Genomic DNA, 23,525 nt, shown 5'->3' on the forward strand with positions numbered 1-23,525 from the left:
GTTGCTGGCGCCATGTCAGACTCAAAGCCTGTCACAAGTGGTGTACCACAGGGCTCAGTCCTGGGCCCACTCTTGTTTGGCATCTACTTTTCCAAGTACAAGCAAACACAGGAGGGTTATGGCTGACAAAGTTTGCAGATGACTGCAAACTGGGCCATAGTAGAAAACACATCTGACACAGATATCCTTCAGAAGGGTCTCACAGAAATGGATAACTGGTGCCAGAGCCATGGCCTAAAGTTAAATGCCAAAAATGCATAGTCATACCCTTCGGGAAAAACAAGGTTACCCCTAGCTACCAAATAGGTGGCAATCCACTGAGTACAGAAGAAGTTATCAGGGACCTGGGGACCCAGGTTGATAGTAGACTGTCATTCGACACCCATGTAGCTAAAGTAGTTAGGAAGACCTTCTACATTGCCCACCTTATCATGAAGGGATTCTCATCTAGATCAAGGGAGGTCATAGTCTCCCTATACTCATCACTCATCAGACCAATGATTGAGTACAATGCCCCATTCGAATGTATCTGACCCGACACTTGCAGCAGCTGGAGAGGCCACAAAAGTTCCTCACCAAAAGGATAAAGGGTCTCAAACATCTGTCCTATGCTGCCCGACTGAAAGAACTCCAGCTCTATTCAGTCGCGTACCGCTTGCTCAGAGGTGACCTTTGCCTAACATACAAGGCCATGTCAAACCCAGATTTGATGAATATGCTTCACCTCAAAAAATCTAGATCCATCAGAGCCACAAGGGCGGGAGACTTAAACCTCGACACGGCTATTAATAGGACGTGCTGGAGGGATAGATTCATCACCCAAAGACTCCCTATGCTGTGGAATAAAATCCCGGTATATGTGAGGCAGAGCACCTCGCTGGCCTTGTTCAAGAGAAATCTTGACCAATGGATGGGAGATCGCAGATATACCCCAGGGATTACCTCAGTGTCACTGCTCAACAGAGGCACAGCAAAATAATGGGTATAGTTCCCCATACTAAAGGGGTGGCGTAAGCCACAAAACTATGGGCTAGGCTTGTAAATGCCCTCGGGCAGATAGCCTAGTATGAACCTATGAACCTATGAACCTAAATACTCAACCTCATTTTAAACGAGGCAAATGGAGTGAACTTTCTTCTTCTAAGGTTACTAAGAGTGTTGTATGCCCTGATTCATTCATTGCTTCCTTGTGAAGAATGCAGAAATGTTCTAATGTTGTCCCGAGTTTTGATAAAATAAATGGTGTTCATTTTTCCCCTTTTGGCAGATTTTCTCATGACAGTGAGGACATTATATATGCCCTAAGATGCCCTTGTAATTTGCATTATATAGGGGAAAGTAAAAGGAAATTTAAAACTAGATTACAAGAACATGTCAGGGCCATAAAAAAGGACAAAACCGAAAGTAATATAGCTATGCACTTTAAAGACAGATGCAATAGTGATTTTTCTTTACTACAAGGTTGTGTTCTGGAACAAATATATGTACAAGTTAGTAAAATATGCACTATCAAAGAGAAACTACTTTATAAAGAATCTATTTACATTTTAAAGTACGATACTTTGTTGCCTGTAGCCTTAAATTTAGAAGTTAATTGGAAACAATTGTTATGTAATTAGTACTGATTAATGGACTATATAAGAGGTTTTACATTTGAGTGTTTGTATTACTCCTGGAAGGCTGTGTGCCGAGGCGCCAGAGGGTTCATTGTGCTTTTTATTAAACTTTTTTTTTTTTTACTGTGGCTGGTTGTGGATTTTTTCATCTATCCTGCTGTGAGTTGTTTTGCTATTTGTTGCCAGATGGTTGTCCTCAGCTGTAGCCTTTTGTTATAATCCACCATGGTAAACCAGTTCTAGGTAGTATCAAGGCTCACTCTACTATGGCCTCATCCCCTTTGATAGTATATTGGAAAGGGGTAGACTCTAGAAGTCTTCTAGATACAGCTTCATGGTCCTTTGTTCATACATTTACAAACCAGATTTTTTTTTCTAGATCCAGGACTGGCTTTGCTAGGACCATTCTCCATGAGCTCCTGGATCAATTTCCTTCCTCCTTCCAGGTTGGATAGGCTTTCGTAATTAACCCATATAGCCTTAAAGCTACTGCAACAGTGGGAATGATGCACAGTACAGTTGCGTAAATTGCACTTACCCATATCAATAGATATTTTAATTCCTCCATGCAGCAGTAGCTGCACCCACCCTCCGGCTCCATTTTCCTGTCTTATTTCTTGTTAGGACATAAATGCATTGGTTATAGCTGTTTCTTATAGTTCAGGACAATATGCTGCTACTTAACTTTTAGGCAAGAAAGTCCTGAAGACTTTCAACTCTGACTGATGATTTTCCCTCCAAATGGGTGCCTAATCAGCAGTCATTGTGGAAGGGAGACAGTGCTTTTGGAAGCTGGCCGTTTGTTGTGTCATGGGCAAGACACAATGCAAGAAACCTAAGGGCTACTGCAGCAGTGAGGAATTTGAACATCTAGTGTTATGATTAAGTGCAACTTTCACAACTGTACTTTTTCTGTTAAACATGTGTCTATGTCATATTACACTCTGGTTAAAGTGAATAGTAGTATGTGCACATCACAGAGATGACTGTCCAGTGGTAAAGGAGCTGGGAACCTATGTAGACAATGAATTGTCCTTTGATTACCCTGTACCCAGTATTTTTAAGAAATTTTTCATTGTACAGTTTATTAGGAAGAGTATAGTGCCCAGGTCCAGGGCTGTGATCATTCCACTGTATTGCTCACTCATCAGCTGATTATTGACTATACTGGTCCCTTCAGTATGTATCTGTCCAGAAACTGACAGAACTTGAATGTCCACAATGCTTTCTTACTAAGAAAATCAAGAGTTTAAATCATAAAAACTGCAGATCATCTTAAAGCCTTGAACCCACTTCTTGGTGTCATACAGCTTACCGAGGGGCGATGTTTGTCTCATGTACATAGCCTCAACAAATCCAATCCTGCTAGACCTACTGCACATTTGCTAGTGTGATGGGGGCATAAATACCTGCTCAAGAGATCTAAATTTCTTTTGCAATATAAATAGAACATATTGGAGGGATGGGTACGTATCACAGAAAATCACACATATGGAATTGTCTTCCTCACCACATGAAGCAATATACTTTTCTTACACTATTCATATGTTATCAGGATGAATGGATGGGTAACTGCAAATTCACCCCTGGTTTAGTACCCTTGTCCCTCACTGATAGGGGCAACATGTAAATGCACTGTTTGACTGTAGGTTATTCGTATTTAAAAAGGGAAAGGGCTAACAAGTTAATGGGAATGCATGGATAGGTTTGCAAAGATTTTCATGAATCAATAGCTTATTAAGTACCTATAAACCTAAGATGTACCTGAGTACTTTGTCAGCATTCACCTTAAAGTATCCTTACTTGTAGCATCTGTTTGCACTAGCTTAACTCTGCCACACAATATCTGCTAGCTGAAAGAAAGGCAAAGACATTACAAATTTGGCATCAAAATATAATTTTGTCCTCTACAGTGAAAGCAGTAGGATGACAATATACAGTACAGTATTAATACTGTAACAAACGGAATCAACTATACTTGTGGCACTGATCTTCTGAGTATCCACTTAGTGTGTTACTTTAAACGGTGTACTACTATACCGTGCTCCAAACCGTTATCAGTTACAATTCATCTTTGTATACATCTGAGTATTTTTGTTTTTTCCTTTTGGGATGTCAGTTACAAAACATTTGTGGCATTATACTTCAGCCTTCCAGATAAAGAACTATACATATTAAACATAACCAGTCAATTACAAGCAGACATTGCACAAATTTTACAGTATTGTCCTAAGGGTTCTTGTGGTCTTCACCAAGCTTGTAGATGTAACTGTTCTAGATGGTCACCTTATCATCACAGTCAGTCACTCCCTTTGCTTTCTGCCACTGTTTCAGCAAATGCACAGCTGCATTGTGTTACTGTGTTACAGAACCATACAGATCATTGAGGTCAAGCATTGTGGCATACAGCTGTGCTGTGTTTTCCATACTGGGAATTAAAAGGTGTGGACAAGTAACACAGGAAGATAGATACCTTCATGAGGTCATCATCACACATGTAGTCAGCATGCAAAGGATGGCACTGCTTAGGAGAAATATAACTGTGTATGAGACCAGGTCATATGTGATGCGGGTCCTGCATGTTGACATGGCTGGTTGGTTCCTGCCTGTTTGAAGAGGACAACTCATATGTAAGATGGCCTTCAGTGGACAGGCTTACAGAATGTAGCGGCTGTAGCACAGATCTGGCAAAAAATACTAACACAGCTTTAGTCAGTTTAGGAGTGAGACCTAGTAATATTATACCTTGTGATGGGCATAATACCAGTGTATCAATACAAGGTGCAAAGTAATTCAGGAAGGCCTGAAATGAGGCAGTGAGAGGTATAAGGTGCATTCACTTCAAAATATTTACCATCAGAGATTTTACCAAATTATACAAATTTGTCACATTATCTTACATTTTTTTAAAAATGAAGAAAGATCATAAGATCCTCCAAAGCTAGTTATGAAAACAAAATTACCACAGATGCTAAAGACAACCACAAGGCATTCTATAGTTATGTCAAGAATCTCAACAGCAACACTCAGATCTGCTCTGAGTTACAGCACAATGGCACTAAGTATACAGAACCAACTGATATTGCCAACATCCTGGCAGATAAATTCAGTGCTAACTTCACCCCCCTCTCACCCCCTAAAGGGCCCATCTCAGTACCGGAAGAATACCAAGTCCCAGTAATCCTGGCCGCACAGGTAAAAAACGCACTCTCCAAAGCCAAGAATAGAACATCCATGGGACCTGACAACATCCCGGGCTGTGTTCTGCATGAACTGCAAAATGAACTGGCACCCCACCTAAGTACCATGTTCAACCATAGCCTCACTTCAGGCTTTGTGCCTACTGAATGCCGCACAGCTATGGTTATCCCACTCCACAAGGGGGATCCACCACAGACCCTGGGAACTACCATCCCATTAGCCTGATCTGCAAAGCCATGGAACGTATCATCATGGATCTTATAAACAAAGACATAGGTAACCTTCAAACTCTGGACCCCACCCAGTTTGGGTTCATGAAAGGTAGATCATGTCTCCTAAACCTGTTTGACTTCTTTGAAACAGTCACCAGAGCCAGTTATGAGGGTAAAGTAGTTCACACAGCCTATCTAGACCTCGACAAAGCATTCAGCACCATTCCCCCATTCTGGAATCATAGATAAACTCACTAAACCGGGCATAAATCCCTATGTCATGCGATGGGTTGCCAACTGGCTCACTGACAGAACCCACACCATGAAAGTAGCCAACTCCAAATCCGACTCCAGACCAGTGACAAGTGGAATACCACAGGGTTCAGTCCTGGGTCCACTCCTGTTTGGCATCTACTTCTCTGAAGTTCAGGCCAACACAGAGGGTCTATAGCTAACAAAGCTCGCAGACAACTGCAAACTGGGAGCCATTATTGAATCCCCAAATGATGTGGACATTCTACAAAAGGGCCTCACTGAGACAGATGCCTGGTGTCATAACCATGGCTTCAAGCTCAATGCCAAGAAATGCATAGTCATCCCCTTTAGGAAAAACCCTGTGCCCATGAACTACCACATAGGCGGTAGCCCACTTAACACTGAAAGTGCAATAAGAGACCTAGGGTCACAGGTGGACAGTAGTCTCTCCTTTGATAACTACATCACCACAGTAGTCAGGAAATCCTTCTATGTGGCACACCTCATCACAAAAGGTTTCTCATCCAGAAAAAAGGTCATTGTTGCTCTCTACTCATCCCTAATTAGACCTATTATAAAGTACAACGCCCCGTTTGGTATGTACCTTGCAAAACATCTACAACAACTGGAAAGGCCACAGAAATACCTCACAAAGAGGATCACTGGCCTCAAACAGATGCCCTATGCAGATCGTCTCAAAAAACTCCAGCTGTACTCCGTCGCATATCACCTACTCAGAGGCGATCTCTGCCTAAAATGCAAAGCCATGTCAAACCCAGAGCTATTGGACATGCTACACTTACAGAAATCCCAATCCCTCCGAGCCACACGCTCCAGTGACCTAAACCTTGCCACCACAATAAACAAAACATGCTGGAGGGATAGGTTCCTGTCCCAGAGACTCCCCATACTTTGGAACAGACTGCCCATTTATGTCAAGCAGAGCACCTCATTAGCCCTCTTTAAGAAAAATCTTGACGATTGGATGGGAGATAAGAAATTCACCCCTGGGATCACTTGTGTGGCTCTGTTTGACAGGGGCGCAGGAAAATACTTTTTGGGTGGCAAAGGCCAGGGAATCTTTATGGCTAGGCTTGTACAGGCCCTAGGGCCGATAGCCTAGTATCTAGCTATGAACCTATAAGATATACTGGGAATACTTCATAAAATGATAAGGTTGGTTATACTTATTATGTGAAGATATTTTGAACTATTACACTTGAAAGTATACATAAGAGAGGGAATTAAATAAGCCATTTCAAATCTAACACAAGGCATTGTTCAGTAGTTTAACTAGAACATTCTCAGCCTCTTTTTTTAACACTGTGTACATTCTTTATATATCTGTGGCTTATTGATGAATCTTCTGTAATATCAAATACTGGTGCTGGTATTTGTAGTTCAAAGGATCATAGAAAATTCAAGACAACTACGTCTTGTAACCATTTGTGTCTTGCCAATACCCACCCTCAGACTCTACGTCTGTCTTGAGGGGCACCAGTTCAGTCAAGCCCGTGGTGAATTCGTGAATACCTGTCCAATCATCCAGGTTCATGTAAAGTAAGACGGTGTATCATGCTTAATTTGCATGGGTAATCTGTTTCAGTTGGGGGAGGTGATGGCTTGATGAACCTATCTCTCCACTGTATTTTATTTATCTGCTAGTGAAGATTTAGATCTTTGGTTCTGGTATTAGTGGGACGTTTTGAGTTGTGGAGATTTAAGAGATGCAAGACAACTGGGTCCCTGATGGCTCAAAAGACAAGACACAAATCTTCCTTCAGGAATCTATAAGAGATAATGATTCCAGTCTTTCCTGGTAACTAAGAGGTTTAGACCAGTGATCTTCTTAGTAAGGAATCACTGGGATCTTTCTTGTTGTTTGTTATGTCTAATGATTTACATCCAAAAGGAGGCACTGTACTTAATAAATGGTCTAATTAAAGCTGGATATATGGGAACAATGACCTCTTTAGATATGGATGACATTCCCTTGAGAATTAATTGTGCTAAGTAGAAAGACTTTCTGACTACTGACTTTACATGTTGATCAAAGAAGAGGAAATTATCAACACAAGTTCTAAGATCCCTAGTAATAGTCTCATTTTGAAGTGGGTATTGTTAGTGCTGTATGCTGGAATAAGGCATCTTCTACCAAATATGATGATATTTCATGTCAGCCCATTTTTAGGACACCGTGTATTTATTAGTGTAAGTTCTTGCTGAAGTATTTAGGCATCAGATGGGGACTTGAGAAGATCTCCTAGTCTGCAGTCATCTACAATCTTAGTTAGCCATAGGTCTTGACTTATGGTGTGAAGATCAGAAAAGTAAATAATAAACAAAAGAATTCCCAGTACTGACCTCTGAGGAACACCACTGGTCACCTTCATAATCATTGATAATGCACATGCCACCTGTAATATGTGTTTTCAGTCTTTTATAGAATCATAGATGAATTCTAGTCTAGTGGCCTTTTTAAGTGCAATCATGTTTTCCCATTTGTAAATGGCAGGATACATTACCTAGGGGCTTCTAGCTGGGTGTAGGTGGCAGAGCATTTGTAAACTGCATCTGTCCAACAGGGGCATAGTTGTTGCCAGCACAGTAGTAAATTTCTGACCCCCCATCCATTGGTCTAGGCTGCTTTTGAGTAAGATCAGGGAAATCTCTGATTCACATTTATGGGAATCATGTTATAGAGTAGGGGTAGTCAATTTATTATCCAGTTTACTACTTAAGGATCTATTTTTAATTCATTAGGCTTTCTATGTTAGCATGGGGGCGAGGGGGTCATATGTCTTGGCCAGGTTAAGGTATATCGTGTGGACAACATATAACAGTCAACAGCCAGTGTTACTCTTTCAAAGAAGTTCACCATATTGATTAGATAGCTCTACCCTAAGCAAAGCTAAACTGACCTGTCATAATTATTATTAGTAACTAGTTTATCACATCAGTTATATGTTCAATGGCTTTGCAAGTAAATCTAGTTTGGCTGATGGGGCTATGATTCCCAGGGTCAATGGTAGAGCCACCCGTATGGGGTAGTATCATAACTGCTGTGTGCCAAATATGGCAAGCAACAGTGATTCTACTTGGGTTAAATAATACAAGGAGTGATTTTGTCAAGGGTTGTTTAGTGCTGTTTATTAAACAGCCATATATATTATCAGGTCCCATGGAGGAAGTAAGTTTGGTCTCAGAAAGAATGTTCAGTAAATGTTCTTTATTATTGTTGTGGTGGGGTGAGAAATTCAGGGATTAGTGGACTTTGGATAGCCATCTCTGGGGTAAAATGTACACTGAATTTTGTTTGTTAGCATGCTGGCAATGTCAAACGGGTCACAGTAGGTGTGTCATTTTGAATTAATTCAGATCTATATTGAGTGCTGTTTCTTAGTTTCCAAATATAACTAAAAGAAAGATTTGTAATTGTCATGCTTTAATAGGCCCAAACGTATTTTTCAAGTTTTTGGTCATATTTCTGATATTATCCTTCATTTGAGGGTCTTTTGATGTGCTGTGTACTTTCAGGACTTTTTTTTTCTTCTATTGTAGAGCTTATTCATGTTTGGGAAACACAACTGTGGTTTGGTTTTAAATGTCCCATTGCATTTAGATCTGGTTGGGACTGCCTGTTCTATACATTTAGTCAAATGAGCATATAACTGCTTTGTGAAGCTACCTGCTATCACAATGTTGGGAATGATAATGCTATAATTTTGAAAGCTCATCACAAAATTTGATGAGGTTAGTACATTTAAAATCCTTGAATTCTGAGATATTGGTTTAAGAGAATTTAGAGATTTTGAGGGTAAAACTCATGAATGTATGATCTGACTTAACAAGGGAAGGAAATATTAGGTTAGTAGTGCGTGACAAAGCTATATTCATAAGGACCAGGCCAAGAATATTGTGTCCACTAGTACTTTGTTAACAATCCAGCCTATGTGGTCTTAGTTTATGAAATCTAAGAACTTTTGGACATATCCTGCATTGGAGGTACTCCAGTTTATTGAGGGGTAGTTAAATTCCCCAGAAGTAATGGAGTTCTTATTTATGGGGAGTTCTTCAGTTACGTTTATCAAACTTACATGTTTTTCAGGGGACACAGAAGTTGACCTTTCTCAAACTATTAACTGACATTTGGTCCTTTTTGTTGTAATTTGGAGATGTTCTTCATATTGATCACTGCTGAAGTAGACTAAGCTATATGGGCTATATCCTATATAGGATGTAACAGCTGGCTAGCTTCCAAAGTTTCGGGGCATCTTCCCCATACACAAACCATAAGTCAGCTCAAGCAACAGTGACTAAAAAGACAGGTCTGGGCACCAAGCCTTTCAGAGCTTTCCTACCACCAAGAAGAGTGGTCCTCACTGGCTTTTGAGGCCCAGCTGTTAGTAAACATGTTCCTTTGCTGGCAGATTCTTTACAGGGGAAAAACATTCACATTACTTTTAAAAATTGTTGAAACAGTTTTTGTGAGAGACAACTGTTTTGAAGCTAGGTAGAAGTATTTTCTTTGATTCTGTCATGGCTTTTATGTACTTTTAAATAGATTTTTTTTAAAACTACTATTTCGTGTATAAACTGTGTTTTTATTTTTTTCATTTTGGGGACTGAGAAAAGTGTTTAAAGTGCTTTTTACTGTTTTTTTTATTTGGGGGGGGGGTTACTTTTTTGCTACTTTCCTGTTATAGTGGCTATTGCTGTAAAGCTTCCCAGGGAAACAAGCATGTTTTTTCAGCTTGACCATGGAACAAGGGAAACAAGCATGTTTTTTCAGCTTGACCATGGAACAAACTGTCAGTCCTCCAGTCAGACCAAGGTAACTAAGCAGACTTCAGCATCACAGCAGGCTGGTAATTTGTCACAGCTATAGGTGGGTGACTCTGGTGTGATCAAAGCTGGTTTCTCAGACCACTTATCTTTTTCTTCAGTTTCCTCTGATGTTGTCCATACAGCAACAATGGGACAGATATTAGCCACATCCTCTGCAGATTTTGGGGTCCCCACAGTGGACAAGGGAGAGCCACTGTTGTCAGTCATAGAAGTAGGGGCAGGGCATGTGCTTCTGCTCAGCCAGAATGTTGTGTCCATCCCTGGGGAAGCAGCTGATGGCAATTCTAGTTCAGTTTGCCCTAATTCTCCTGTTAGAAAGAGACAGAAAACTAAGGATTTAGCTTCTCCTGTGTCAACTTCTTTAGTCAGGAATGATATATTGGGCTTGGCTCAGAGTCTTGTGCAGGCTGTTGATCATTTTTTAAGGTAGTTTCTGGTAAAAGAAGAAAAGGCTTCCCCTTTTCCTGAAGAGGTTCAAGAATTGGAACCTGTAGGGGAATGTGAATGTGGGACAGCTTTAGTCTTTCCTTAGGTTTCTGATTTGGATTTTGAGAAGAGTGTGGTATTTGTACCTCCCTGTAAATGATTCACTTTCTCTGAGACTATTTCCAGAATGATCCATTGTATTCAGTGGGAGAAAACTGAGGCTTCTCAGTTCCTTAGAAAATACTATGATTCGCCGCAAGATGAATTTCCACAACCTCCACCCATCCCCCATTGTTGTCAGCATTAGAGGCTGTGTTTGTTACAGCCTGTGGATGTTCTTCGTGTTTCACTGTTGCAGTCATTACATTTGGGTTATCTGCTTGCAGGTAGCCCTCTGGTGGCCTGATTAACAAAGTCTTGGGTCCTGCATCGGTTGCTGTCCCTTCTTCCATGACGTCAGGTCGTCAGGGGTATAAAACATGCAGCCGACGCCATTATATACGTCTTTCTTGCCGTGCGGTGCCCGAAACAGAAGCAGTTCACAAGTGCCGATTGGCCAACTCCTGAAATTTTCGTTTTCGTGTTTCAGAACCGAAGTGTTCAACTAATGCTAAGTACCCCGTTGGGGAAACTTTTTCTTGCTCCTTACCGATGTCAGTAAAAGTTAATAATTGCATTACTTGTGGAAAGCAAATACCTCATAAAGATTTTCATTCGTACTGTATTCCTTGACTAGGCCCTGACCATGATGTACCTTGCTGTCAGTTTTGTGCTTTATTTAATCAGCGCACTATCCATCGTCGGATTATTTTCACCTCTAAATATTTCGGTTTTCAATTTAATTATCCAGAAATGTCATCGGTTAGCCATCCAACTACCGGGATTCTGAAAAAATGCAAAGATAAAGACAGAGACAGGCTGCCGAGGTCCAAAACTGCTGTCGATGCTTCTCCTAAGCCAGTCGCCAGTTCGCCAGTACTCAGTGAGGCACTTTCGCAGCTCCTGATACCCGCTACTTCTGATTCGCAGACCTCTACTGAGACCGATTCAGAGTCCGATATGCTGCGAGATGCTTCAACTATGGAACCTGCAGATGTCTCTACCTTGGATGGGTCCGGAGCCGCTGTGCAGGCACTGGCATCTGAGGGTGTATTCAGGCCTACGGACTTGCATATTAAATTGACACCTCCTTCATTACTTAGGCCTAAATCTCAATCCAAGTCTAAAAAAATGATGCCCAGGCCACATGCTCAGGCCTCTATGCCTAAAAAACAAATGATAAGAATGGTTGAAGATCTAATAACTCTAATTAGGGGTAGCCAACCCCCCCTTCTAAGAGGCCTAGGAGGACTGAAGTTGATTATGAATCTTCTGATCAGGATTCTGTTTTTTATGACTCTTCTGATGATCTGGATTTGCCCTTACCTACTTATGAGGATTCTGATGCAGAGGACTCTATTCTCTCTGCTTCCCCTCCTGAGGATTTTTCTTTTGGGGAAACCTTACATACTCTAAGGGAGCATTTCCACTGGGCCACTGGGAAAGCCAGGATTTTTCTGATTCAAAAAAGAGGCTTAGGGATTTCCTTCTCCTACCTCAGCATAGGCCTTTAGCTATTCCTCCTGTACTAGACATTGTTGATGATACTTTTTTGGAATCTAGTTTGGCCCCTGATTCCCTGCCTCCTGCTCCCAGAAAACCTGACAGATACTACAGGGTTCCTGAGTCACACAAGTTCCTTTTCAAAAATCCTATTGCAGATCCAGAGACTATTTCACAGGGGCCCAAGGGCATTAAGGCTTCTACTGCTAAAAATCCTACCCCTTCTGATAGAGACTCCAGGGCGCTGGATAGATGGGGTAAGAAGGTTTACACTTCTGCAACCTTGGACATTAGGGCTTTAAACTGCCAGTTTCATATGTTAAAATATCAGCAACATGTTATTGGATTGCATAAACAGAAAATGATGTTGATTCCTGACTGTGTGGAAAATAAAGAATTACAGGATTTAATGCATTCTGCCGAACAAGTTGGAAAACATACTTTGCAATGTAGTTTTGATTCATTAGAGGCCTCTTGCAGGGCTGCTGTTACTGGGTTTGTGCTCAGAAGGCATGCTTGGCTTAAGGAGCAATCTTTGCCTGATCATGTTAAAGCTAAATTGTTGGATGCTTCTTTAAATCAGGACCGCCTGTTTGGCAACAAGGCTGAGGAAGTTCTTAAAAAGATGGAAGATAAAGCTAAATCTATGCAAACTGTTAAAGATTTTTTACAAGTTCAGCCTCCTAGATTTAGTAGGCACTGGCCCTCTAAGAATTGGTCTTTTCCAACCCCTTCCAGGCCTTCTCAAGCCAAACCCAGACACAGCAAAAACCCTAGGTTTCAGTCCCAGGGGACTCACAGAACTAAGCAGTGGGGGGCCTCCACTTTCAAGTCTGGGAATAATAAGACTCTCCCCTATGGTAAACTGTCTCAATGACTTCTTTTTAAAATTTCCAAGCACTTATCAACTGACTGCCCCTTTGGGGGGAAAGATTGCTCTTCATGCAAAGAATTGGGAACTCATTACCCAGGACAAATGGGTTTTAAATATAGTGTCCCAGGGATACAGATTTCACTTCCACACATTGCCATCACCAAGTAGGTAGCCAGACCTACCCCCAAATCAGTGGGCAGAGGCCCCAAAACAAGTACTTTCTCTCTTAAGCATGGGGGCTATTCAACTGGTACCAGAAGAGGAAAAGGGACAAGGTTTCTACTCGAGACTTTTTGTGGTACCCAGAATAAACAATTCATGGTGTCCTATCCTGGACCTGTCTACTCTAAACACCTTTTTGGAGATTCCAAAATTCAAGATGCTGACTCTTCACCAATTACTTCCTGTGCTAGGCAAAGATGCCTGGTTGGCAACACTTGATTTAAAGGAAGCCTACCTGGACATCCCAATCAGGGAATCTTGCAGAAGATACCTACGCTTCAAAGCAGGCTACATGCACTATCAGTTCTCTGCACTGCCCTTTGGCTTATCTACTGTGCCCAGGGTATTCACAAAGTGCCTAGCTCCAGTTATTGCATTTTGCAGGCAAAGAAATATTCAAATATACCCATAACTGGACGATCGTCTAATTCAGGCAGAAAGCCAGGACATACATTTGAATCATCTGGCCTTTGTAAAAAGGGTTCTAACTTGTCTGGGGTACACCATAAACAAAAAGAAATCATACCTGGTACCCTGTCAACAAATTATATTCCTGGGAGCAAGCTTGAATACAACTTCCCAGATGGCTTACCTCATGCCAGAAAAGCAAATTCATTTGACAACCTACTTCAAACAAGTGGCCACAAAAACCCTGCTATCTGCAAGACAAATACTGCAAGCCTTGGGGTTCATGGCCTCCTGCATTCTTCTAATTCCATATGCAAGACTGCATATGAGGAAACTACAGTAGTATCTAAAAAGCCTATGGTGTCAACATTCTCAAGATCTAGAAACAATGATTCCTATCATACCTTGCCTATGCCTAGAGTTCCTTTGGTGGGCAGAGACCTGCCACCAAAACAAGGGACTACCTTTCACACCACCCCCTGCCACCCAAACCCTAACAACAGATGCATCAGACTATGCATGGGGGGCTCACCTGGCAGGGAAGTGCATTCAGGGCAAATATAACCCAAGTCAAATGCACCTGCATATCAATCAAAAATAAATGTTAGCTGTACAGAATGCTCTGACAGCCTTCAAGGACAACATTTTTCCAGGACAACTAATGGTAAAGACAGAAACACCACTGTTATGTGGTACATAAACAAGCAGGGGGGTACACATTCTTACCCCCTCTGCAGACTAGCCATGGCATTGTGGAACACAGTCTTGAGCTACCAAGTGCACCTACAAGCTCAATTCCTGCCAGGAAAATTAAATACACTGGCAGACAGACTAAGCAGAAACCTCATGGACCCACACGAGTGGAAACTGGAACCAAGGATTTTTAACATGTTGATAAGCAAATGGGGGAGCCCAGATACAGACTTATTTGCCTCTCCCCAGAACTACCAATTGGACATATTTTGCACAAGGACTCCCCACAAACAAGCCTGGAAAGTGGATGATCTGTCCTTCAGCTGGAAAAACCTATCAGTCTATGCCTTCCCCCCTCTGCCTCTGCTCTCTAGAGTACTACTAAAAATCAAACAGGACAAACCAAGGATGATTTTGATTGCTCCAGACTGGCCGTGCCAACACTGGTACCCCCTCCTGCACAGTGTGTCACGGTTATCTCCATGGCACTTGCCTCAGACTCTTCCCTGCTGTCTCAGTAGGAGAACCAGATTCTGCACCCTCAGCTTCCAACACTGAACCTTGGAGCCTGGCTAATTACTTAATCTCTCCTTTACCATCCCTCATTAAACCTGTGATGGATATCATTTTAGAGGCAAGGAGGCCTAGTACTAGAAAATCTTATGCTGAAAAATGGAAAAGATTCTGTGCCTGGAACCAGTCTCAAGGGATGAGCACAGCAGTGCCCAATTTACCTCAGATTTTACAATACTTATCTGAGATGCTTCACAAGGGCCTGTCTTTTTCCTCCATTAAAATCCACGCCTCAGCCATTTCAGCTCATTATAACACAGAACCTCCCCCTCTTCTCTCATCCACTGCTCAAGCAGTTCCTCAGAGGGGCAAAAAATTTGAGACCACCCAGGAGATCTCCAACCCCAGCCTGGGACCTTAACTTTGTCTTGGAGAAACTCAATCTACCTCCTTTCGAGCAGCTGCTACTGCAGACTTAAAATTTATTTCTTGGAAAACAGCTTTCCTTTTAAGCAATCATTTCAGATAGAAGGGTATCTGAATTACAAGCCCTTATGGCAGTGGAGCCTTTCATCATCTTAAATGCGGACAGGGTGTCCCTCAGAACCAATCCATCCTTCATGCCCAAGGTAGTATCCAGTGTGGCTCTTAATCAGTCCATTCATTTGCCAACCTTCTTTCCCAATCCACAGAATAAAGGGGAACGGATACTGCATTCCTTAGATGTGCACAGACAACTTAGATTCTACTTGGACAGGACTAAACCTCAAAGGAAATCTGAACAACTGCTGGTGGCATTTGTTGCAGGGGCAGAGGGGAAGGCTGTTTCAAAGCAAACCATTTCTAGCCATTGCATTCATTTCTGCTATAAGCACCATGTAAAACCTATCCCCCAGGGGATCAGACCTCACTCCACCAGGGCTGCATCTACCTCTACAGCCTTTCTCAGAGGCATCCATACCAGGGACATCCTAGAAGCTGCTCCCTGAAGTTCTGTACATACTTTCACCAAGCATTATCATTTGCCAATTTTCTCTAAGTCCAGAGCTGGCTTTGCCACTGCAGTCTTGCAAGGCCTTATAGCTGGCCCTAATGCTATGTAAATTCCTCCTCCCAACCATACCTTTGGGAATGTACCCAAATGTAATGACTGCAACAGTGGCCATCCTACAAAAGGGACTCACTGAGACAGATGCCTGGTGTCAAAGCCATGGCCTCAAACTCAATGCCAAAAAGTGCATTGTCATCCCTTTTGGTAAAAACTCTGTACCCATGAACTACCACATAGGCGGTAGTCTACTTAACACCGAAAGTGTGATAAGAGACCTTGGGACACAGGTGGACAGTAGTCTCTCCTTTGATAATCACATTGCCACAGTAGTCAGGAAATCCTTCTACGTGGCACACCTCATCACAAAAGGTTTCTCATCCAGGAAAATAGGTAATTGTTCCCCTCTACTCATCACTCATTAGACCCATTATAGAGTGCAACACCCTTTTTGGTATGTACCTCACATGACATCTACAACAACTGGAAAGGCCACAGAAATACCTCACAAAGAGGATTACCGGCAGATGCCCTATGCAGACAGTCTCAAAAAACAAAAAAGCTTTACTCTGTCGCATATCGCCTACTCAGAGGCGATCTCTGCCTAACATACAAAGCTATGTCAAACCCAGAGCTGTTGGACATGCTCCATGTAAAGAAATCCCAATCCTTCCGAGCTACATGCTCTAGGGACCTAAACCTTGTCACCACAATAAACAGAACATGCTGGAGGGATAGATTCCTGTCTCAGAGACTTCCCATACTCTGGAACAAACTACTTATCTATATCAAACAAAGCTCCTCATTAGCACTCTTCAAGAAAAATCTTGATGATTGGATGGGAGATAGGAAATTCACCCCGGGGATCACTTCTGTGGCTCTGCTTGACAGGGGCAGAGGAAAATAATTTTCTTGGGTGGCAAAAACCAGGGTACCATTTGGCTAGGCATATATAGGCCCTAGGGCCAATAGTCTAGTACCTACCTATGAACCTATGAACATAGTATAGTGGTGTACACTTACTATAAATGTAGATGTTTGAGTGTATTCACTGTTGCAGTCCTGGTTACCCTCCCTCCAGCACCCTAACTTCTTTTGGCTATACCTCTACTTTCCTTTACTATGCTTAAAAGCCTTTTTGGTGTATTTGCTTTTTTGTTGGAGGTGTATCTTTGTGCTTTTATGTTTAATTGCTTCCCATTAGGGGGGCACCTGACATCTGGGGCAAGAAAAACTGATGTAATGGCGTCGGCTGCATGTTTTATACCCCTGACAACCTGACGTCATGGAAGAAGGGACAGCAACCGATGCAGGACCCAAGACTTTGTTAATCAGGCCAACTGAGGGCAACCTGCAAGCAGATAATCCAAATGTAATGACTGCAACAGTGAATACACTAGAACATCTACATTTATGGTAAGTGTACACAACTGTACTTTTCCCCTGACAGCCAACCTGCTGCCACTAAATAAGCAGATAGAATGTATAGAGTTCCTCTTTCAAGTTTTTATACTCTAATCCTAGACCTGACCCAGCAGCTATAGAGTTAGTTAATCCAGCAATTTGTTAATTCTTCCTTCACCTTCTGACAAGGATGGCAAAGCTATTGATAAACTTGGCGGGAAAGAGTATGTTTCTGAAACTTGATTTTTTTGAATTTTGAATTGTCAGACGTAAGTTAGTTTATACTGACTAGTTGTGAAATGTTTTGGCTGCAGTTTCTTCTTGTGACGGTAATATGCATTGTGTGGTTTTGTTTCTTCTGTTTATCAGACCAGTTCTCATTGTTTAAAATGTGCTTATAACTGTGTTTATAACTGCATAAATACTGCTTTCAGGGCTGTTGCACTGGTACTCTTTTGAGGTTTGCCTTGGCTGCATTCTCAGGACCTCCCAGAATATGCAGTTACATTTTGAATTCTCCTATGGATAGAGATTTTGATTTGGACCATCTGTTGCAGAGGTTATCAAAAAGTGTGATGAGAATGATACACTGATTTAGGGAATCTCCCAGATTTTTTTCAGCCTTCTAAACTGTCCAGTGTATTTTCTACTCCTTCATCCAACTTTGGCAAGAAACAAAAGAAACAGTTTCATCAGAATGCTGGCTAGCAGACGTTTAAAAAGGAATGGCAGGGGGGTTCAAAAAGAAGGTAAGAACCCTTCAGAACAAAGGACAGTCAAACAAGGCAGAATGACTGTATAAGGGACTTTGTATTCCCCTCCCACCATGGCAGTCCCTTACCCCTTCCAGAAAGTCTTTATATCCATTGCTTTCTTTGGAAAAAGATTGTTTCAGACAAATGAGATCTGAATGTGATCCATCTAGGATACAAACAACAGTGGAAGGAAATTCCTCCTTTCCAAGGGATTCCTTCTCGACCACTGGATCAAACCTTTCTCTTTTCTCCTGTCCTGCACCTTATGCTATTATCATCATCAGCCCCCTTTTTCCCATTTCCTACATAGGGACAGGGTATCGTGTTAACTGTAGCCAACTCTCTCGATTCAGTGCCACACTCCTGCCTTCTTCGACACTCATACCTGACTGTCGCAGGCCTTCTTTCACACAATCCATCCACCTCTTTGCTGGATGTCCTTTTTTCCTCTAACCTTCTTCCTGTCTGTCCCAAATCTTTTTCACCAGATCGTCTTCTGTTTTTCTATACATATCCATGCCACTGTAATCTGTTCTCTTTGATCAATTGGAATTGGAGCTACTTTGGCGTCTGCTCTTACGTCCTCATTTCTTCATTTGTCCCACAGTGTGCTTCCTACAAGCCTTCTGAGGCAATTCATTTCCATCACCTCTAGCTTCCTCATCTGCTGTGCCTTTGCTGCCCAAGTTTTTATACCATACAGTAGTATTGGTTATACCACTGTCTTGTACACCTTACTTTTCATCTTTTTTGGCATTCTTATGTCATAGACTATACTTGAGACTATATGCCAGTTGGCTGCAGCCCCTCTGATTCTAGCTTTAACTGCTTCATTCAGACTTCCCTTCTCCTCAACCTCCCCTTCCAGATACTTGAAGCTATTTACCTGTTCCACTATCTTCCCTTCTATCTCAGCTCTCAGCTTCTTCTGATTTCCCCAGTTTGCTGCCATTACCACTGTCCTATCTGTACCTAGTTTCGTACCATGTGTCTTCAGTTTTGCATTCCATTCCCCTATCCTTTGCTGATGTTCTTGCTCAGAGTCAGCATGTAATGCCACATTGTTTGCATAAAGCAACTTTGTTGATCTGTCCCCTCTGACCTGTTTGCTAATGTAGTCCATCACCAGTATGAGCAGCAGTGAGCTCAGAGCTGAATCCTGATGCACACCCACTCCCACTGGGAACCCCTTTGTGAGACCGAAGTGAAGATGATTTTTTTCTGAGAGAAGTACAGCATGTAGTGAACATCTTTACAGATAGGAGTTACCATATCCAACTATTAAATATGGTGAAAGAGGTGATTAAAAATAGGGAAACTATGTTTGTCCCTTTATTGACAACACAACATTCTGTTTCTATAGTGGATACAACCACTACTATGGCTGATAATATAGCAATACCTGCTAACAGAGTACCATTTATGGTACCATTCAAACAGGAATTTAGGAGTTATGTATGTGTAGTTAAACAATTATGGGGTGATGTATTCTCTAGAGAAATGAAGGAAATGATGGGTGGACAACCCACAATTGTGTCGGCAGGGGCCTGAATATGAAGGAACTACTGGAAAGAGGTTCTGGTAGGGTTACACTAATCAAAAGCATCACATGGTGAAATGTAGGAGATGCAAGCTTTGTAGGTACATACATGAGGGTCCATATTTAGTTGTAGAGAATTACCCTTGTACTTTACCCTGTTTGGGCAATTGTGATTGCAACATGAATCAAGTAATTTATACTGCTACCTGTAAAAGCTGTTCAGCTTTCTATGTCTGTAGAACAATCAATAAATTAAAGGATTGAATGAGGGAACATTTATATGAAATTAAAACATGCAATCCAACGAATGCCTTGTTCTTATTGATCGAGTCTTTAGATCTGCTGGGGGTGGGGTGGGGTGGAGATAATAAACTTGAAATAAGAGAATTGATTTGGCAATTGTGGCTAAATGCATGCCAACCCCCTGGGCTTAACAACTTGGTATCTATTGCCAGTATATTAAAGGGCAGGGCAAATGTTTTAAATTTGTTTATTTATTTATTGTGTGTTGTTTTAGTGTATTCTTTTATTCAACTATATATTTTAATTTCAGCTATTTGATAAGCAGTTGAATGTGTTTTATGATGAAGTATTTATTTATTATTTGCTAATGGTATATAGTTTTAAACGCTCCTTTCTTGCAGTGATATTATGTTAATGCTTTATATTTATATTAACTGGAATGTTTTTACAAAGGTGATTGGTTTCTTGCTCTACAATATTCCAGTGTTTCAACCAATTGGTTTTAATTTGATTCATTAGAAATTATTTGATTGGTTAAATACTAGTTAAAAAGGAAATTGTTATATTATATTAAATTCTGAAGAAGTCCTGATGCTTACGGATGAAAGTGCTTATTTATTTATTTATTGCTGTTTTATTGCATTCAAATAAAGGATGGTTTAAATTAAGGAGCTGTTTGCCTTGGCTGTAATTCAGTAACAGCATTCAGCGATACCATTTTGATACATTCAGTCTTGCAACCATGTGTAGAATGCAGTGGTTATACTCTTCCTGTAAGTGGAATAAATTTACAATATACGCTCATGAAAAATAAAGTAAGCACTTTCATTTGTACTGAATGACAAACTTCCTCTGACAAAATACATAATTTCCTTTCCATTTAAAAAGCCATGATGAAATTAAATATACATTTCCATTCACCCATCTCCCTAATAAGTTAATGACATAACCGCTATTTCCCCTGCACTAACCACTAACAAACTATAAAAATTAACCCATCACACTAACAAAAAATGCATATAAGCGTGTAAGTATATAAATATATACGCAACTATATACAAATACTATAACCTAAAAAATACTACTTAATTGTACCATAATGGTATATAAACCTATACATCCATAAATATACATATACATATCCAAAATCGTGCTGAATACATTTGAAAATGTATTTTATAAAATACATATATAGAAAAAATGCTTTTAAACCTAATAGAGAAATTACAACATTAACGTTCCAAAGCCTTTAATTTCAGGACACTACCTAAAGATAGCATACCATTTAAGCCTGGCCAAGAATGCGCACCCAGGTGAATTTGCCATATTAATTCCATTTTCTCAAGAATCAATTGCCATGCACCTCCCCTACTATTACTTTTTAAGATATCTAAAACCAAGAATTTAAATGAATGTGTACTGTTTTGGAAAATATGTTTGGCAAGTGCATTAGTATCGATACTGTCTCTAGTGGCTTTAATATGTTCACCAATACGTTCTTTTAGTTTGCGCTCCGTTTTCCCCACATAAAAAAAGGTACAGTGGGTGCATAAGGCACAATACACAACTTTTGTGGTATCACAATTAAATTTACCCAATATATTAATATTATACTTATTGATAGAAATAGAATTTGTTTCTAGGATAAATTTACAAAACTTGCATCTGCCGCACTTGAACATATAGCCCTTAGTTTTAATTGCAGAGCTAGTTTCAAAACATTTTTTTTAAATTATGGCCCTTCTTATAAACAATAGATGGAAAATCCCTAATTTTATTCTTCACTAGGGGATCATTCAATAACAAAGACCAATTTTTAAACAAAATGTTCCTAATAATATGGCTATCAGAATTAAAGGTAGTAATAAAACTGCATGCAAAATTATTTTATTGTCATAACAGTTAGCCCTATGTTCATTTAAATTATTAACATTATTCATAACTTGATTAGATATATCTGTAGTTAATGTTAATGTGTTATTTACTTCTATTATAGTTGTTCCATCAGTAGATGGTACATTAGTAGTGCCTGTCAATAAAGGTCTAAAGTGTCCATTCTCTCTTTTATAAATTACTTCTTCCATGATGTCATTTATAAAAGCCAATGGGTATCCCCTATGCACAAACATGGTTTTCAATAACTCACATTCCTTTAGAAAGCTGTCCCATCTACTAACCATACGGTCAGCTCTCACGAACTGCCTCTTTAAAACAGCCCTCTTTTGTGTATATGGGTGGCTGCTATCATAATGTATTAAATGTATTATTAAAACATTTTTTGCCAGTCCGGTTTCGTTCTTTGGCTTTGGTTTTAGTATTCTAGAAGCTGCTACTTGGTCCTCTGTACATACTTTTACAAAGCACTATAAGCTTGATTCCTTCTCCAGGTCCATACTAAGCTTTGCTAGGACTATTTTCCAGGGGCTCCTGGACTCTTTTCCTTCCACCTCCCAAATATAGTTAGCTAAGGTAATCTACCCTATATAGCTAAGGCTACTGCAGCAGTAATCAGTATGTTGAACATAGTACAGCTATGTAAGGTAACCCATCAGAACAGTAGATGTTTGAATGATCACTACAGCATTAGCCACTCTCTCCCTGAATTCCCCTTGTTTTTTTTTTTTTTTTTTTTTTTTTTTTTTTTGTGTTTTTATACCAGGGTGTGGACATTTATTTTTTGTTGTTCCTAGTGTTGCCCATTCAGGCTCAGCCTCCCTTTCTCTCTCTCTCTGCTGGCAGGACCTTAGGGTTAGGGTTTGGGTTAAGGTAAGTTGATAGTTAGTGGTGTTTGTACAGTTTAGTGTAGGGTTAGCTGGAAGATTTTGGGTGTATGTGTGTGGATTGCTGTTTGTTTGGTGTGCTTGTGTTGTGTGTATGTGTTTTGGAACAGCAAATTATTTCCGTATGAATAAAATTCACTGTTCTGAATGTTCGATGTTGTCAGCATTCGCTGATTAGGGGTCGATGTAAGAACATTCGAAATTGTGAACTTTTGGTGTTCTGATATAGACCCCAGGTATGGACGTGGGAAAATAAATTGCAAAGCATTTAATCAAACTTATAATTTATGTGGTAGTAAGCATCATTTTGCAAAATTATAGAAGAAGCAAAACAAATATGTTTTACGAAATCTCGATGTTAATTCTAACGATAAAAGAAAACAGAAAATGTGTGTTGCTACAGTAGAATTAAAGAAAAGGCTGCAGTGCAAGGCATAGATAGCAGTGAGAATACCTGTCAGTTAGAAACAAAACATGTAATTCAATACAAATGTATTACCTTTAAGTTACGCAACAGAGCATAATACAATATTTTTGGAATCTTCATTTAAAACCCTGAAGGTACTATATATACCCTGTTCATAAATCGACATGTACTTTTCTATGTATTCTAGCCATAGCCTGTGGATTAGATTTTGCTTACTCATGAGTGCAGACACAGAAAATATAAAAATCCTCTTTCAGCTTTTGCCTGTGGAAAATGTAGTAAGTCATCTAAATATACCAGGTAACTAGGCATGTGAGAAGGGCGGCATGGTAAAAACCATTTACAATGTACAACTACAGAGTAATTTAAAAGTGCAAGTGTCATTTCAAATGTTTCCCTAGGCACTTCCAGAACATTATTACTGATAATAGTAGGACAATAGGTACTAGCACATCATT

This window comes from Protopterus annectens, chromosome 2.part2 (genome assembly GCF_019279795.1).
Source record: "Protopterus annectens isolate FY-2018-M chromosome 2.part2, PAN1.0, whole genome shotgun sequence".
NCBI lineage: Eukaryota > Metazoa > Chordata > Ceratodontiformes > Protopteridae > Protopterus > Protopterus annectens.